This window comes from Lepisosteus oculatus, unplaced genomic scaffold, assembly GCF_040954835.1.
Source record: "Lepisosteus oculatus isolate fLepOcu1 unplaced genomic scaffold, fLepOcu1.hap2 HAP2_SCAFFOLD_60, whole genome shotgun sequence".
Taxonomy (NCBI): domain Eukaryota; kingdom Metazoa; phylum Chordata; class Actinopteri; order Semionotiformes; family Lepisosteidae; genus Lepisosteus; species Lepisosteus oculatus.
Window position 1 is genome coordinate 894,838 of NW_027168149.1, and position 15,662 is coordinate 910,499.

The following is a 15,662-nucleotide window of genomic DNA, read 5'->3' on the forward strand; positions in this document are numbered from 1 at the left end:
TGACGTCAGTAAGTGATCCTTAAAAAATTAATAGTTCCATGACAGTGTGCATCACCAGAAAATCAATTTCAATGCATTAAAACTCTTGTTATCCTTCTGATCATTGAAGTGTCATTGCCCCAGCACTGTATACTCTTACTTTTGACGCCTGTCTGAAGTTGGATCCATTTCTAAGAATGGTGACTCACATATCCTCATGCTCAACTTTGGCTCAACCACACAAACTATGAAGTTAATCATCTGCTTTTGCTCCAAGATTTGTGTTACTAGGCTCTCTCCTGGGGATCCTCGTGTTCAAACATTGCCCTTATTGTGGATGATCCATGACAGAATTCAGGGAATTCAGAATTCTGATACCTCAGCTCAGATTCTGACTGGGCAGACTGTCATTGCCTGGTGTGAATGTGTGCATATCTGTTTTTGTGCATGTTCTGTGGCCTGTTGTACAGTACATCACAAATGAAAGGGAAATGGAAAACTAAAATAAGACTCAAGTGTTTTATCTTTCATTAACAGTGTTTCATTAGTATCTATGCTAGATCCTGTCATCCACTGCTTACCACGACAGGCTCTAGCACGGGATAGCAGCTAATACATTTAACAATCTCACTGCACAATGTTGTATATTCAAGGGCTGATCTTCTGTACTTTTTCTTTCACTTTTCATTTCCTGGAAACTCAGTCCTGCCAGGAATAATCTGAGAACATAATCAATCTGAGTGAAATTCTAAGCAGAGGAAGATTGTTTTACAGAGTCAACAAGGTCTAATTCAAGGTCATCAGCACTAACAAGATTCTCTCTGGAGACAGGCGATAAGAAAATTGAAAGTGTGTATTGTTACACAACAGCAGAGACTATGAGTTATGCTATCATGAGAGTGGTGATGGATTTTTTTCATTGCTTAGTTTTGCAGGTTCTGTACATTTGAACATTCAAAGTGACTAAAGTAAAGGAGTTTTCCCTTTTTACCACATAATTCCCAAAGATCAACACTAATAGAAAGCCTAATTCCAGCCAAGATTCAATTACTGTCTCTCAGGCATCCCAGCAGTGGATTTCATGACTTCAGACAGCCATCTTTATCAGTGGAGAACTCAATGCTCTGAGGTTTACTGGCAGAGTCTCACACTGGGTAATATGTTGGTAAATAATGTCCTATGGAATTCTACTATTGATAAATTCTACTATGGAACTGCGATGTGTCCTGAAAAAATCTTCTATGATAGTGGTACAGTCCATCACACCCCACCTACAGCCTTTAAAAGAGAAAAAAAAAACTGACAACAACAAAGTAAGTCTGGTGTAATCAACTAGGTCTTGCAAACATACTTAACCTCTTCCAGCTACCAACATTACAAATGCTGTTTACACATTAGATGGTTATTTTTTGGCTTCTGATATTATGGTGGAAAAAGAGCCCTGGAATCTTTGTAGAAGGACAAAAGACGGAAAGAACAGGCAGTGTAACCATGGCGAAGAGAAGGGAAATATTGGAGAGAGCTTTTTTCATACACTTTTTATCATTGTTTTTCCAGCCCAACAATGATCAACAAATATGGGCAGGCGTCCTGTGCCAAATCCAATCTACCTTTCTTCCAAGCATACAGGAATGTCAGTGAATTAAATATTGACATATGAAAATACCCAAAAATATGCAATCACACATATGCAGTTTGAGCAAACATAAGACAATACCCAAGTACCACAAACTACCAGGCATCATAAGCAGTTCAGGTGGGGAGCTGTGTCAGCATGCGTAGGCTGCAAAGGAACAAGTAATAGGTCTATTCCATGCTTAAAAGAGAAGAAAGAAAACACAACATTTCAGCCGTGGAGCCCTCACACCTGAAGAAGGCTCCACGGCCGAAACGTTGTGTTTTCTTTCTTCTCTTTTCATCTAGTGTCATTAGCCAGTTCCTGTCAAAATAAAATAGAAAAGGATAACATTCTAGAGAGAGTTTGAAATACCAAGGTACAATTTAAACCATATTTCTTCCACTACAACCACAATATTTTGGAGAGATCGCTGAGCCTAACTGTTCTGGCATGTCCGTTAGCCTCCGTCCTGCTTCAGCAATGAATGCAACGGGGCACATTCTGAGGGAGATGCGGTCAATCAGGTTGCAGGAAAACCATGCTATGCTTTTTTTTGAGATCCTGAAAAGGACAGAGGGGCCATGTATATGTGTGCAGCTGGATATGTTATTGCAGGTGGCGTAGCAAATTCTGCTGAAGCCCCACTGCCTGGTGTGGACGGTAGCTGTGCATGTTGCAGCAGAATTGTGCATGTGAGATCAAGGGGGCATGTCATGTGTTTGAGCACTTCACTCCCTTCCGGAAGCACGTGATTCCCTGAGTCCAAAAAATTTGTAAGTTCTTTGGATGACCTGTGGACCGATCTTTCACGATGAAGAATTCCTTAAGAAGAATAGATCTCGGCCCACCATCCCAATGCCTCCATCTGAAAACAGCAACCTCCCACTGCCCTTAGTCTGCAAGGCAGTCCTTTCAAGTGCGATGATGACGCCGGGACCTTCGTTGCCTATTGTACGAGCTGAACTTTTGTGCTCATCAATTCAAGGCTCTTTCCATCAACTCATCTTGTCTTTTGACGCTTCATGTTTCGTACTCCTTTGACTATCGGCATATCGGGTGACTGCAAACACTGAAGTTCTTGCTTACGGAGTGTGGAACAGTGTTTTCAAGTGATCGCTGTTCTGTCATGTTGACGCCGAGTGAATCTTTCTTTGGCAACATGGGCAGGCTGACAGCAGCGCGAGCTAAAGTAATGGCAAATTTCTTGACTTATTTCTGAATGTGAATGTTCTTTAGAAAAGGGATGCGGCGTTGCTTCTCCCCCGTGTAAAGGTCACGCATTCCAGACGTGGTTATGAGCGAACAGTTGCCGCAAGTGTTTGAAAAGAGCAAGAGAGGAAGCAGCCCTGCCCCGTGTGAGGATCAAACTCAGGACCTTCAGACAATGAGACTGACGCGCTACCAACTACGCCAACGAGGCCAGCTGCAGTACACAGCTGGAAAGTTTGCCTCATATGGATTTCAGTCGCCCGTTCCCTAATCTTTAGACGCCCTCTGCTGGATGTTGCATTTGCCTTTTGATCTCACCGATACTTTTTTGGTCTGTTTCTGTTGCGAGTCCGTTTTTCAGATCTCACCTAGCACAAGTCTCTCTGGCTGAAGTGGCCTCTCTGCTTCAGCATCGTGCCCTCACTCAGCCATTAAAAACGTCACTCGGACTTCTGACATGCTGACATGAAATGTCAAGAGAGAGTGGCGGAGACGCTTAAGGCAGAGAGAAGATGAAGAGGGGGCGTGGCTGCAAAATGATTGACAGCTGCATGACGCTCTCCATGCAAGGCGTGACCACAGGCTAAAGGACACCTTTCGGCACATCAAGCTCTAAGCACACACCTGGAGGATGTGGGAAATGATCCCGTTATCTCTCGCATGCAAAGCGAGCGCTGTACCATGCAAGCTAACCCCCCTCGCTGGGGTTATGCCTCGGTGTCACCTAGTGCCGCTTGTTCCCCTCTTACCGGGTGCAGTTCACTGCCCTTCGTCTGCAAGGCAGTCGTGTAATTGCAGCTTTCTTGACTTATTGATGAAGGTCTGACTGGACGAGCGAATGACGCCTCTCCCCCGTCCTCAAGCTCGCTGACAGAATAAAATGGAAAGTGCTGCCGTGGCTCATTGGTTTAGGGGTATGAGTCTCGCTTAGGGTGCGGGAGGTCCTGGGTTCAACTCCTGGATGAGCCCTTGTGTGTTCTTTTTGTCCTCGTCCACAAGACTGGGAACTGCATGGGCGAATGTGAAGAAGATCCTTCTCGAACGTGCAAAACGTGCGAGAAGAGGGGGCGCTTGTTTCCAGCCAAAACTTCTCGCGTGTGAGACGAGCTGACCATCGCTGCAGGAGGTGGGAGGGTCACTCTGGTAGACAGAGCTGACCTTCGGCAATAGGATTTATACTCTCCAAGATGATATTTGCACTTTCTGGAGAGGCGATTTTCTCCACTTCAGTAGCCAGATTTCGTCGATTGCGTGGAGAGGGCTGTAGAATGTGGCAGCGCCTTTCCTGCTCCGTCCATGACAGGCGTGCTGGTCTCTGGAGAGAGAGCACGGTCCATCAGCGCACTCCAATAAAGGCACTGGAAGCAGCTGAATCGCAATGGCGAAGCTCAACGCTGGGCCGCTGGGCATATCTTACCACCGTTTCCGTAGTGTAGTGGTTATCACATTTGCCTCACACGCGAAAGGTCCCCGGTTCGAAACCGGGCGGAAACAGACTTATTTTGTCGCCACGCACAAAAGGGGATTGGGGATTCGCCTAGCGCTGTGATCGAACAGACCCACTCACCCCTTAGTGTGGCGGGATCTGCACAGTGCATGTCGCAGCGCATCCTGCTTTCACTTCAATGCGCGTCCTGATGTACCCCGGTCTCCCGCGTGACAGGTGGGGACAGGTGACAGGTCCTATACTAACGAGGAAGACATCGCTCTCTCCGACCCCCGGCATTGTGTCCCGACCCACCGTGCTGGAAGCCGACGGGTGCTGTGATTCCTTTAAGGAGCAGAAATGACAACCGAGGAGCCGAGAGATCATTTCAGCATTTCGCGTCTGAACGGAAAACACAAACGACCAACTCGGAATGACTTGCCTTTGACGCTTTTCAAAGCGTTCTTTGTGCACGACGACTGCGCCGCCTAGCAGATACAAATGGGTTGTACAACTTTGAACTAGCAAATGGAAGAGGGCTAAGCCCCCTCTCTTTTAGCCCAGGTTCAATCTGTCTCCCAGAATCACCAGGGCGCACACACACACACCCGTGCCGTTGAAGTGCTCTGCTTCATTTCTAAGGGCAACTCAACATTCACTCCTACCCCGAGTGCAGAAAAGACAGTGTCTGCAGCAACAGCAGCTCAGGTCTCTGCACAGGAGCTAAGCTGCCCCCATCTCCTCTGCTCTGCGGCTCCTGCGGAGTGGAGTCCTGCCTGGAGCTGTGTTTGCAGGCGGCGGCTCCCCGCGCCCTGTCTGTGCGTCGTGAAATTAATTAATAACGTTAATAAATTTATAAAGTTAATTTATAAATTTATAAAGTTAATAAAGTTATAAATTAGAAATTAATAACGATATAATTATATTCATGTACCGCAACACAAGAATAGTACACGCTGTACATTGTCTGTCGATAATGTTTCTGTAGTGCTTTTTCAGCACTCAGCACGTGACTGTGCTGGTGGTGCTGTGGGTTAGGTTCCTGACTTCCATATCACACGGTCTATGATTGAATCCCATTGAACTATGACTTTATTTTTTAACAAACATTTCTTTGAAAAAATGAAACGTTTCCCTTGGTCAGAGATTAAATAAAACCTCACTTTTTTTGAGCAGAAGGTTTACTGTGACCTGAGAAGGGCCGGCATCCAATCACGGTGGTACACACACACGCTCTCACCTATATGAGCTACACGGCTACCAAGATGATCTCAGGTGCGCCGAGCTGGTACGGAACATATTGAACTGATCGACGGCGAATTGTCTCTCAGACAGGCTTTTCACCTCTGAGCTCCCTGACTGACAGTGATCAGCTAGGTAGTGAAACAGTCAGCTGCTTCTAAGCCTTAAACAGCTGCATCTCGGCGCTTCCACGGAGAGATGATTTGAAAGCCGAACATCACCCGTTGGGAACACCTTACTATCACTAGTTTAAGAGACTCTTAAGGTCTTGCAGAGGTGCCTGTCTAATAGCATGCACTTTGCAAGCTATAGGTGTTTAGGCTGAGGCAGAATGCCTGTTAACAAAATGTTTTTCTAAAGGTGTGTCCAAGTGGCTGCAAAAGGACAACACTCCTGGGGCACCGTGGCTTAGTTGGTTAAAGCGCCTGTCTAGTAAACAGGAGATCCTGGGTCCGAATCCCAGCGGTGCCTTCTTTGTTCTGTCTTCTCGAACAGTACTGGTCATTATGGACAACCGCCTACGGCTAGACTTAATTAAATGCAAGTATTCATTTCCTGTCTTTAACGCGACTTGTTTTTCTTAAAATGGATGCAACTTGCAAAACATGAAATACAAACCTTGCTAATCAGCGCTAGCGGCTGGCAAAAAAAAAGAAGTCAGCAATGTTTTTTTTCTTTAACCTTAACCCTGCTAATAGAGAAGAGTTAAACGACCGAGTCTATGCAGCTTAAACGGTGCGCATGTCGGGTCCTTAGCTGAAAGGGTGGTAAATCACGCTCACCCCAGTCCTTAATCTTTTAAAGAGGATACAAAATTGAACCTAGTCGCCACATCACATACATCCTATTCAACGATAAAAAGGTAACATCTATCCTCGTCCAGAGTAAATCTCACGTTGAGGGCATATTTTTTTCCACTTTACCATGAGTCGGGCTCGGCTGCACAGAGGAGAGAGCAGAGCAATGAGGTCACGGGGACAGGGGAGTCACATGCTGGCGGTTTGAATACGCGGAAGATCACATCCGCACTCCGGACTCTGAATCCTGCCATCCGAGTTAAGATCTCGGCGGAACCTGAGGCGCAGTTCCTTCTTAAAACGTAATCTGGTGAGCATTTCTAGAATCGTACTTGTATAGATGCAGCCTTTAATGTGTTGCTAGGTTAAAATTGATTACTTCTTGAACTTCAGTAGGCAACTGCCCTCTTGATTTCGGATTTAATTTCTTTATTACAGGGGCGCTTTTATGAAGACAGAGTCATGTTCAGGTACTTTGCTTGATGGAGGAAGCTCATTTCGGACTCTGTGATCTGCTCACCTGGAAAGGTCTACTGTACTACTACAAGAGAGAAGTAGAGTCTGGAAGAAGGGACAATTTTATGATGCTTTGGAAGGTAATGCTTTTTTTTCTTTGAAATCGAAATGAATCAGAATATCAGTGCAAAAGACAAACTCTTGGTTTGGTTTAAAGAGATATGGTTTTAAAACAGACAAAATGTAGAAAACAGGTGTTTCTCACTTTTGGAAAAGAATGGACCGGGGGTAATATTTTACTAGTTGCAGGGCTGAGATCACTGGGTTACAGTCCTGTAGTGTCACACCAGGGACAGTGGCGCAATGCATAATGCATCTGACTACGGATTAGGAGATTGTAGGTTCGACTCCTACCTGGCTCGGGTCGTTTTAAAACACATCGGGCTATTCCCCAAGTAGCCTGTGCTACTTACTGCATTGTAATCGTACCCAGTAAGAGATTTCCTTCATATAAATGAACTGCACCTGACAGCTTTAGAATAACACCTGGGCTCAGTACGGTGCTGAGAGCTCAGCGTTGCTGTTCTAATTAGCACGCACGATTGTTGCTAGTTGAAAACTTTTCCCAATACCCCGCTTCCGCTGGTTTGCAATACAATCGGCGAAAGCAATTTTTGACAGTCTCGTCAGAGACTGAGCAAGGTGTTTAAAGACAGATTTTGTCATGGTGACATCATGGTAGAAAGAAACGAGCTTGTTACGTCTCAACAGAAACGCTCTTTATCTCTTTCAGCGTTATGCAGAGAACAGCGTCTGTCGAGATCACTTTTGAGTCAGCGCGAAACGCCGTGTGCTGTCAGTTTGATTTCATATTGCTCGTAGCGGCGCCCGGCTTTTGTCTGTCAAACGTTAGGTTGCGCTTCTTCATGCTGCATCGTCGGCATGAGTGGAGCTTTTTAAACGTCTGTACTTACTGCGCCCCATAAGAAATCGTTTGTCCCCGTTCAAAAGAGATTGTGCGATGTCCTGCAGCGTTTGCAAAGCAAACCTTTGACAGTTTGAAAAGAGGAATTTATTGTGCTTCCTGTGCGTGCAGTAGTTACAAAGTTGAAGGTCTTTACACGATCTGCTGCAGTTTTCAGTGGGCGAGCTTTGTCAGATGGCTTGGAAAAACGCACTGTGTTTCGGCTCGGGAAACATCATGGGCAGTGTCCTGCATGTTTTCTGTGTATAGCTGTCTTTTAACACATACAGAATTCATTAGAAATCATTGATTTCTCCAATTAACAAGGGTCCCTTTTGAACCTGCGAGAAGCATTCCTTCAATGTAACAGATTTACTCCGGGGAAAGGCAGCATGACATTGAGAGTAGCTCAAGCTTTCAGCACCCGTATCGGACTGCGTGTATGCAGACACCGCTCAGAATCCCCTGTAAGATTCTCCTTCAATTCCGTTTTGCAGTGCTTTAGCTCTTTCAAAAGGCTTCGCTTTGCTAGTCATAATCCAAGGCTCATGACAGCATTTGAAACCAATTGCCACTGCGTTGGCCAGGAATCGAACCCAGGTCAACTGCTTGGAAGGCAGCTATGCTCAACACTATACCACCAATGCACGGCCACAGGTGCCCTGCAGGACACCACCAGAGAATGCTCACGATTTCGGAAGCTGTCTCCGGGACGTGCTGATTCCACACATCCTGAATAAATCATGATATTGTTAGTTGCTGTAGCTAGACGTTCAAATGAGTTTCATGGCCAGATGGACTGTTTCCTCCAGCGATTTCGATTTTTAAGAACTTTTATTTCCTTTTCACAATAAAATACAGGGCATCACAAATGCTTTACATTAATATACATACTTAAAACAGTATATATGATCACATCTTATTACATTTTGACACGGTACGAGTTACATAGCAACAATTTCTTTTTTCTGAAGCAAATCACATTCTTTACTTAAACATGATAGTGTTTTTCACAGTTTCTTGAGATATTGACCTATGCCCTCTATTTCCCACAGATTTTCTGCTTCCTCCCTCCCTTCTCTCCACAGATCTCTGAGGTAATAGTTCTCTCGGGTGATGAACAGGGCCAGGCTACCTGCAGCCTTGACTGGGATCTTGATGCCTTTGAACAGCCCCATGTTCCTCACTCTCCACAGGGCGTCTTTCCCACTGTTCACCACGGCCCAGATCCTGTCAAACACGTCAGGAGGAAGTTTGACAGGAGAGATGCCGTATATGACGAAAGCAGCGGTCAGGGTAAATTGGGGCGAGAGAGCCTGCAACCAATCTTCAAACTGTGCCCAGAAGGCCTTAGCAAAAAAGCAGGACCACAGGAGATGGGTCACAGTCTCCTCCTCGCTGCAGCCCACCCTAACGCAGCGAGGGCTGGGTGTGAGGACCATACGGTACAAGGAAGTTCGTACCGGTAAGCACTGGTGGACGACACTCCAGGCTAAATCTCTGTGAATGTTGCACAGAAACTTAGAGGATGTGTGTTTCCACACCTTCCTTGTTTGGGCTGATGTTAAAATGCCCACAGGGTTCTGCCTATTGTTCTGGGGTGCAAAGAAATCTTCCAGTTTTTGGACGCTGACATCTCGGAGGGGAATATGGCCAATTGTGTGAGATCTTAGAAAACTTTTAACTGTCCCATAAATTGCAGGGCATGTGTCAGAGAGTGGGACATCCAGCTTGGGTCTGACACCCCACACTCTGAACACCTCCCTACCTACCCAGAGCCTGGAAAAATAAGTCCAGGTACGCGCTGCAGGTGCTGTTGCAAAGCCTCTCAGCACAGAGGCCAGGAAAATGCACAGCAGCTTCGTAGCAATATCTGGGACAGACTTCCCCCCTGAGGGTAGCGGCCTGTACATTATTTCCCTTCTGAGTCTTTCCTGCTTCACACCCCATAGAAATTGAAACATCAATCTCCTCAGCACCGCCGCAACACGGTGTGGGATTGGGAAGGTAGAAGCCAGAAAATTCAAGACAGGCAAGAGCTTGGCTTTGATGACCAGCACCTTCCCTGTCATGGTGAGGTCTCGGTTCTTCCATTGCATCAGTTTTTTGTTTAAGATTGGCAATTTGTTCTGCCAATTTACTGTTCCCATCTCTTCTCCAAAATACACCCCCAGGACCTTAATTCTCTTCTCTTGCAGCCTGAGATCATGTCCTTCTTTTGGCTCCCTCCAGTTCTGATAAAAAATCTCGCTCTTTGATTTGTTAATTTTTGCAGAGGAAGCCAAAGAGAACCGATCACAGCACTGCAGAGCTCTACGAATTGAGGCATTGTCAGAGAGGAGCAGGGTGACGTCATCCATGTATAGAGATGTCTTTACCTCTCCTCCCCCACTTCCAGGTACTGGTATCCCATTAATGGCCTGATCCTGGCGCAAGGCACAGGCTAAGGGCTCCATAGCCAAAACGAATAACAAGGGGGATAATGGCCAGCCCTGCCTCACAACAGACTTCAAAGGGGCGTGATCTATTGCCATTAACCATTACTCTGCTGTTGCTACCTGTGTACAGCAGGTTAATCCACTTTCTCATGATGGGGCCAAACTTCATGTGCTCAAGTACCGAAGTTAAGTACTGCCGGTTTAGGCGGTCAAAGGCCTTTTCTAGGTCTACACCTGAAATGCACAGAGGGAGGGAGCGATCCTCTGAGTACAGACAGACATCCCTCAACAAGGCCAGGTTGTCGCTCATCAGGCATCCTGCTATCCCACAAGTCTGTTCTTTCCCTACCAGTGAGGCCACTACATTTTGTAGGCGCAGGAAAAGGGCTTTGGACAGGATCTTAGTGTCCACGCCTAACAGGCTGAGGGGTCTCCAGTTCTTTATGTCATTCTTTGCTCCTTTCTTAAACAAGAGAGAGATAGTGCCTTCTCTTAAGGAGTCAGGCAGCAATTCTGTCTTATAGCTTTCCTCGAATAGGAGCAGCAGCGGATCCTGAAGCAGATCCCAAAAGGTGCAATAAAATTCTTTAGGGAGCCCGTCAGCACCCGGAGTTTTCCCCTTCTGTAAGCTCTCCATAGCCTGTCTCAGCTCTTCTACTGTCAAATCCCTCTCAAGTACTTCCCTATCTTCTTCACTCAAAACGTTTTCTAGCTTTGAGGTAAAAAAATGAATTTCTTCATCCTTTACCTCTGTAGAGCTGTACAGTCTTGAGTAGAAGGCCTCGGTGCAGGAGAGGATTGCACTCGGCTCTGTTCTCTCTCGTCCCTCCTCATCAACTACACTTTCCATGACAGACTTGGAGCCTTCCACTTTCCTGAAAAAGAGGCGAGAACACTTCTCATTTTCTTCCAAGAACTGCACTCGACTACTTTCTTCGGCTATGCTCCGGATGTCCTTTTTTAAAAGGGTGATATCCTCGAGCACATCGAAGCCACTGTGCATCATCGTGTAGAGACGCTGCAGCTGCCTCTGTTTCCTGGCTAGCACTCCTCTCCGTCTGGCAGCAGCCTTCCTTCCCTCAGCCATGAAAAAGGCCTTTGTCCTCACCTTCACCTCCTCCCACCACTCTCCTACTGACCCGTACAGACACTGCAAGGACAGCCACTGTGATAGTTTCTCCTTGTAGCAGGATACTACCCCCTCGTTCTCTAGCAGCTTTGTGTTGAGTTTCCAGATGCCTGGGCCAAAGCCCTGGAGTTCCACTCTACGACCTAAAGCCTGATGATCTGAGAAGAAGACAGGCTGAAGAGTGACCCCAACAACTTTCACTCTCTCTGAGACAAAGCAATAGTCAATTCTGGAGCTGCTATTCCTCCCTGACCATGTATATCCTGCTGTTGTGGGATATATACATCTATATGTGTCTGAGAGTTTAAAGTCTTGAACTAAGTTTTGCAGGGCCAGTGACCTGGAATCCAATTTTATCAGAGAGCTAGACTGCCTGTCTGTGTGCTCTAAGATACAATTAAAATCCCCTCCCACTATCACGTCTGTGCTACATAACAATAGGTGAGAGAGTGCCTTGAGTAGCTCCACCCTTCCTCCCACGTCAGTAGGGCAATACACATTGATTAGCCGCAGGTTAACGGTCCCCCATTCCACATCCACACACAGCAACCTGCCATCTATGACCCTCTGAATACTTTTCAATTTGAAAGCCCATCCTTTGAAAAGAATGGCCACGCCAGAGGCTCTGTTGTTATTGTCCCCTGACCAAACAGAAGGCCCTTTATCCCACCTATCTTCAAAGCTTTTATACCTCTCTTGATAGGCTAAAGCACACTCCTGCAACATCAACACATCTCCCTCTCTCTGCTGGAGGTAATCAAAGACAGACTGGCATTTAACTCTGTCATTGATACCTCTGGTGTTAAGAGATATTATGTTTAGAGCCATATTACATAAGAAAGTGGAACCAGTCTTTACAAAACACATTTCTCTTCTGTCTCACCTGGTCCCTTCTTCTTTTTCTTTTTCTTCTTACCAATTTCCTGCCAGCCATCCTCTGAATGAGCCTTCATCAGGGTGGCAGCAGTAAAAGCATTCACGGAGTCCATTTCAAGGAAGGGGGTAGAGGGAGGGGTGGAGGGGTTCCAGCTGTTCCCATCGCCATGCTCTCCTTCCTCCTCGCTCGGGGAGAAAACAGAGTCATTTTTCCTTTTCCTCAAGTCCAGCTCCTGGGAGCACTGAGGGGAAAGGGGTGCAGCCGATGCACCAGTCTCCTCTTCCCCCTCACCAACCATTTGCTGCAGATCCTCTGTGATGGACTGGATGGAGGAGAGGAGGGCATCTGTAGCACTTGCAGAGTCTGAGAAAAGCAGCTCCGCTGAATCCTGGGTATCCTCGCTGGACCCGCTCCACCGGGGGGCCCCACACTGGCCCTCGTTCTGAGGAGCAGGAGTGGGGGAGGGGTCCTCGCTGTTCTCGGGGGTTTTCAAACCCTCGTGCTTGTCTGGTGCAGTCTGTTGTGGGGGCGTAGTGGATTTCTCTTCCACCGGCCCCGGAACCACAGCAGGGCAGATCCTGGCTGGAGGCTGAGACTTTATCAAACAAGGGTTCTTTGTTTGACTTGTTGTTTGCTTTGGCTTTTCGGGCCGGTTTGGCTGAAACAAGCACTGCCTCATCCTTTCTCATTTTGAGTTTATTGGCGTAGGCATGAGGGCAGTTTATAAAAACGTGTCCTTCCAAGCCAAGTAAATTGCACTTTGGCAGCATTGAACAGTCAGAGGCTAAATGTCCCTGTTTGCCACAGGTCTTGCAGCATTTCACAGTGCAGGGCGATGCCAGGTGTCCCACAGCGCCGACACACCTTTGGTTGTCCCACATAAAAAACATAGCCATTGCAGGCGCCCAGCCAGATTGTAGAGGGCAGGTGCCTTAAGCCTCCATTTACATTGTCCGGTAGCAAGCGAACCTCGAATTTCCTTGCTCCTGCTTTTATACCGTCAACATATCTAACCTCAGTTCCATGGTGGACGGTGCAGTACTGGTTAAGCCAGGTGTGAATGTCCTCCGTCTTTTTTGAAGGTACAGGCATTGAGCATTGGTGGTTCAGTGTTAGAATTCTCGCCTGCCACGCGGGAGGCTTGGTTTTGATTCCCAGCCAATGCAGTGGCTTTTGCAACTCGCAACTGAAAACCCACTGAAGCTAAGCGGGTGTGAGCTAGGTCAGTACCCGGATGAGGGTGAGCTACAGGGAAAAACAAAGCTTCCAGCTGGAAGCGGTGTTAATGGTGCCGGCGGGGGGGCGCTCACCCTGAGGTCTGTGCGGGTCCCAATGCCCCAGTATAGTGACGGAGATGCTGTGTTGTAAGAGGGCGCTGTCTTTTGGATGAGATGTAAAACCGAGGTCACAGCGCTCTGTGGTCATTAAAAATGACCACCAAAACCTTTGACAAAAGCTCTTGGTAATTGATGGTCTTCAAAAATGCTTCTCCTTTAGGTACATTTTAAATCAGCTGAAAAATGCTGTGAAATGGGGGGCATTTCAGGCCAGTGTAGGATTTTGGTTACAAGAACCATGAAAGTGCACAAGAAAGCCCGTACACTGAATTACACGGCTTTCTATTCAAAAGAGGACAAAAGAAATTCCCTGAGTTCGATTTTTTGCAGCACTGAGAGGGGCACTGTTGCGAGGCCAGTTAGCTCAGTTGGTTAGAGCGTGGTGCTAATAACGCCAAGGTTGTTGGGTCCGGCCGTCTGATTGGCGTTCTTTTCTTTGGGGGGCGGGAAGTGTCCGGCCGCAGGGGATCTTGGGACCTTGCCTGCATAGCGGCTTCCCAGAGTGCGTCGTTTCCGGCACAGTGTGGCCGGGTGTTTTCCGAGTTATCGCACGGATTGGTCACGCTCGCAAGCCGTGAGCCGCAGGCGATGAGCCCGGAGCTGAACGGGCCCCACTGGCTAGTTTGTAAGGCCAGGTGCATTGCCAACCACGACCGGCAGCGCAGAGGCTTTGAAGGCGGCCTGGGCTCCTGTAGCTGTGCAGCCACGCACTCTGGTTTCTTTTCATGTTGTACAAATCTTTCGCCTTTTACTAAAGATTTCCGTGGAGAGGAGCATGAAGGAGTTCCATGCAATTTTTGTGCTTCCCTGCCTTCGGGTGGGGCGCAGCCTGGCTGGTCAAAGAGAGAAAACAAAAACGCCCGCAATCGGTCTTGTTATGGCGATTGTGGCAGTCTGCTCCGCGAGTCCACGGTCTCCGGCCGTCTGATTGGCGCTCTTTACTTTGGGGGGCGGGAAGTGTCCGGCCGCAGGGGATCTTGGGAACTCGCTTTGCATAGCGGCTTCCCAGAGTGCGTCGTTTCCGGCACAGTGTGGCCGGGTGTTTTCCGAGTTATCGCACGGATTGGTCACGCTCGCAAGCCGTGAGCCGCAGGCGATGAGCCCGGAGCTGAACGGGCCCCACTGGCTAGTTTGTAAGGCCAGGTGCATTGCCATTCACGACCGGCAGCGCAGAGGCTTTGAAGGCGGCCTGGGCTCCTGTAGGTGTGCAGCCACGCACTCTGGTTTCTCTTCATCTCGTACAAATCTTTCGCCTTTTACTAAAGATTTCCGTGGAGAGGAGCATGAATGAGTTCCATGCAATTTTTGTGCTTCCCTGCCTTCGGGTGGGGCGCAGCCTGGCTGGTCAAAGAGAGAAAACAAAAACGCTCGCAATCGGTCTTGTTATGGCGATTGTGGCAGTCTGCTCCGCGAGTCCTCGGTCTCCGGCCGTCTGATTGGCGCTCTTTTCTTTGGGGGGCGGGAAGTGTCCGGCCGCAAATATGAAGCGTTACAGCAACGACATGCCATGAGACGATTGATAACGATTTCCATAGGATCCACGCGGTTGCCTGGCAACCGTCAGCTTTGCGCAGTGGCAGTATCTTAGCCTTTGAGGTTTAGCCGATGCGCGATTATTGCTAGTTGAAAACTTTTCCCAATACCCCGCTTCCGCCGGTTTGCAATACAATTAGCGAAAGCAATTCTTGACAGTCTCGTCAGAGACTGAGCAAGGTGTTTAAAGACAGATTTTGTCATGGTAACATCATGGTAGAAAGAAACAAGCTTGTTACGTCTCAACAGAAACACTCTTTAGCTCTTTCAGCGTTATGCAGAGAACAGCGTCTGTCGAGATCACTTTTGAGTCAGCGCGAAACGCTGTGTGCTGTCAGTTTGATTTCATATTGCTCGTAGCGGCGCCAGGCTTTTGTCTGTCAAACGTTAGGTTGCGCTTCTTCATGCTGCATCGTCGGCATGAGTGGAGCTTTTTAAACGTCTGTACTTACTGCGCCTCATAAGAAATCGTTTGTCCCCGTTCAAAACAGATTGTGCGATGTCCTGCAGCGTTCGCAAAGCAAACCTTTGACAGTTTGAAAGAGGAATTTATTCTGCTTCCTGTGCGTGCAGTAGTTACAAAGTTGAACGTCTTTACACGATCTGCCGCAGATCTTACAAACGAGCCAGTGGGGCCCGTTCAGCTCGGGGCTCATC

At 47.6% G+C, this 15,662-nt stretch overlaps 6 non-coding genes across 6 annotated transcripts; all 6 read left to right on the forward strand.

The window, feature by feature from the left end:
* The first annotated feature begins 4,227 nt into the window (after positions 1-4,227).
* trnav-cac (transfer RNA valine (anticodon CAC)) lies at positions 4,228-4,300 on the forward strand. The gene has a single exon. It is a non-coding gene; the product is annotated as a tRNA-Val (tRNA).
* A 1,571-nt stretch (positions 4,301-5,871) lies between these two features.
* trnat-agu (transfer RNA threonine (anticodon AGU)) lies at positions 5,872-5,945 on the forward strand. Its single transcript has one exon. It is a non-coding gene; the product is annotated as a tRNA-Thr (tRNA).
* A 1,336-nt stretch (positions 5,946-7,281) lies between these two features.
* LOC138231458 (U4 spliceosomal RNA) lies at positions 7,282-7,420 on the forward strand. The gene has a single exon (XR_011186709.1). It is a non-coding gene; the product is annotated as a U4 spliceosomal RNA (small nuclear RNA).
* Positions 7,421-14,179: 6,759 nt separating this feature from the next.
* Positions 14,180-14,296, forward strand: LOC138231507 (U5 spliceosomal RNA). The gene has a single exon (XR_011186758.1). It is a non-coding gene; the product is annotated as a U5 spliceosomal RNA (small nuclear RNA).
* A 391-nt stretch (positions 14,297-14,687) lies between these two features.
* On the forward strand, positions 14,688-14,804 carry LOC138231468 (U5 spliceosomal RNA). The gene has a single exon (XR_011186719.1). It is a non-coding gene; the product is annotated as a U5 spliceosomal RNA (small nuclear RNA).
* Positions 14,805-15,034: 230 nt separating this feature from the next.
* LOC138231456 (U4 spliceosomal RNA) lies at positions 15,035-15,176 on the forward strand. Its single transcript, XR_011186707.1, has one exon. It is a non-coding gene; the product is annotated as a U4 spliceosomal RNA (small nuclear RNA).
* The last annotated feature ends 486 nt before the right edge of the window (positions 15,177-15,662 follow it).